The sequence below is a fragment of the Capricornis sumatraensis genome, chromosome 14, assembly GCF_032405125.1.
Source record: "Capricornis sumatraensis isolate serow.1 chromosome 14, serow.2, whole genome shotgun sequence".
Lineage (NCBI taxonomy): Eukaryota > Metazoa > Chordata > Mammalia > Artiodactyla > Bovidae > Capricornis > Capricornis sumatraensis.
Window position 1 is genome coordinate 37,882,074 of NC_091082.1, and position 2,671 is coordinate 37,884,744.

At 40.0% G+C, this 2,671-nt stretch overlaps 1 non-coding gene across 1 annotated transcript; it reads left to right on the forward strand.

Moving 5' to 3' along the window:
- The first annotated feature begins 2,337 nt into the window (after positions 1–2,337).
- On the forward strand, positions 2,338–2,444 carry LOC138090929 (U6 spliceosomal RNA). Its single transcript, XR_011145900.1, has one exon. It is a non-coding gene; the product is annotated as a U6 spliceosomal RNA (small nuclear RNA).
- Positions 2,445–2,671: the final 227 nt, after the last annotated feature.

Here is a 2,671-nt window from a genome sequence, read left to right on the forward strand (position 1 = left end):
GAACTCTTAAGAGTCTCCTCCAGCACCACAGTTTGAAAGCATTGATTCTTTGGCACTCAGCTATTGCATGTATATCCTAAGAATAAGGGCATTATCCTAAATACTCACAATACCATTACTATCTAAGAAAAGTAATAGTCTTATAATGCTATCTAATACCCATTCTATATTCAGTACTCTCCTTTTGTTTCATGACCATCTTTCACAGCTTTTTAAAAAAAAAAATTAGAATCCACTCAACATTGACATTTGGCCCCTGTGTGACTTTGGCTGGTTTCCTGACCTGGATCCTGTGCCCTCAGTTCCCACCTCTGGCAGATACACCCTTAGCCAGGAGATCCCTGTCCACCCACAGAGTTGTTGTGAGTATCACATTCATTCATTTCAACTAATACTTACTTGACACCTGCTGTGTGCTGGACCATCATGCTCTCATGGAGCTTACACTCCAGACAGATAATAGAAAAGAAGAGTCTTTGAGAGTTAACAATGCTATATAAATATGGGGGATTATCCTTTCAGATTAAAGGCCTGGGGCAAATCTTGAAAAAAAAATCTCCTTTATGCAAAATAAAATTGATTTGGATTGAAATTAAATCATTCCGGTTCTGTAGAGGTGATTGGCAAGCTCAATGAACGGATTAGCAGTACTGAGCAGAATGATAATTTTGGAAGTTGTTGTTGTCTTATCCACTTTAAATTCCAAAGTGCATATGTGTTCAGTTGTGTCCAACTCTTTGTGATCCCATGGACTGCAGCCGGCCAGGCTCCTCTGTCCTTCACTATCTCCCAGAGTTTGCTCAGATTCATGTCTGTTGAGTTGATGATGCCATAATCATCTCATCTTCTGCCGCCCAGTTCTGTTGCCTTCAAATTTTCCCAACACCAGGGCTTCCCAGGTGGTCCAGTGGTAAAGAAAATCTGCTTGCCAATGCAGGAGCCACTGGGGACATAGGTTCGATCCCTGGGTGGGGAAGATCCCCTGGAAGAGGGCATGGCAATCTACTTCAGTATTCTTGCATAGGAAGTCCCACGGACAGAGGAGCCTGGTGGGCTACAGTCCATGAGGTTGCAGAGTTGGACTCAACTGAGCACACATGCACTTTGGAGTTTAAGTGTATAAAAGCACCATGCAAAGAGGTTCTTCTGCTTCTAATTAAATAAAATTAGAGGGGAGGGAGGTGGGAGGGGGGTTCATGTTTGGGAACGCATGTACACCTGTGGTGGATTCATGTCAATGTATGGCAAAACCAATACAGTATTGTAAAGTAAAATAAAGTAAAAATAAAATTAAAAAAATAAACATAAATAAATAAATAAAATAAAATTATGTATATGCATTCATGTCTGTTGAGTTGATGATGCCATCTAATCATCTCACCCTCTGCTGCCCAGTTCCATCCAGTCACATAATATTTGCTAATTTTTGACTTTTGTAGTTTTTATTTTTCTAAATACTTAATAAGCAAAAAAGCAAACCCATGTTATTAGAACGCAGAGATAGTGAGACTCACAGGGGTTAGAGCTGAAAGGGGCTATAGAGGTCATCTAACCCAGATTCCACATTTTTACAGATGATTTCATCAGTGGCTATTTTAGAGGAATTTGTATGAATTTTAAGGCTCTAGATGCACATAGTTTATATATGTAGAAGCCCAAATTTGAAATCCTGCTTATTGCATAAAACAACCAGAATCTTATATTACCTTAATCTTTGTTCCACATCTTCCAGTTACACGGATTTTCTTTTCTGCCCTGTGACAGCTGAAGTGGTAGTGGTGTAACAGTGTAACGAGCATTGTGTAACGGTGCTCGCCTGTTTGGAGGTCTTTCTCATGCCGCTAGAAGGGTGATGGATCTTCTCCAGCAATATGAAAGAGATCACTTTGGAGCCTTTCTGTGAAACAGCTGACAGGCATTGCTTCTTCCTGTCTTTGGCTCTAAGCCGCTCAGCAACGTGGTTGGAGAATGGATGCTAATACTTGGGGATTTTATTGTCCTGGTTTAACAATTCTGGGTGCTGTTGGTTCTTAGGGAAATTCAGGACAGTGCCTTCTGTTACTTTTGGGTTGGCTTGATGACCGAGGGGGCTCTGGTCAGATGAGGACAAATTAGTCATTTGTTCATTCATGTGCTGGTGGCCCTGTATTTAGGAACAGATGTTCTACGGATGGCAAAATGGAGGACTTCAGGATTTTTTATAAAACTGAATGACCATCCTCTTGGGACTACTTAGGGACTTAGCAGAGCTCCATGTGTTACACTTACCCTGACTTTTAGGTTTCTTTGTTTTTATCACTGAGGATATTATACAGGTTTTCTTAAAATAAACGACCAGTGCTCGCTTTGGCAGCACATATACTAAAATTGGAACAATACAGAGAAGATTAGCATGGCCCCCGCACAAGGATGACACGCAAATTCGTGAAGCGTTCCGTATTTTTTTTAAAAATAAAAATAAAAAATATAAAATAAACGACCAGTCTCTTGATCCAGAGAGACTGATTTACAATTTACAATTTTTGATGATCTTTCAGAACTTACCAATGAATTAAACAATAATTAGCAATGCCATGTTAACTCATTTCAATATACTGGAGACTGCCTATGTTCTCTTATGCCTCTCTCCAAAAAAGGCCTCAGGTTTAAGCATGTGATAGCAATGGGGAAA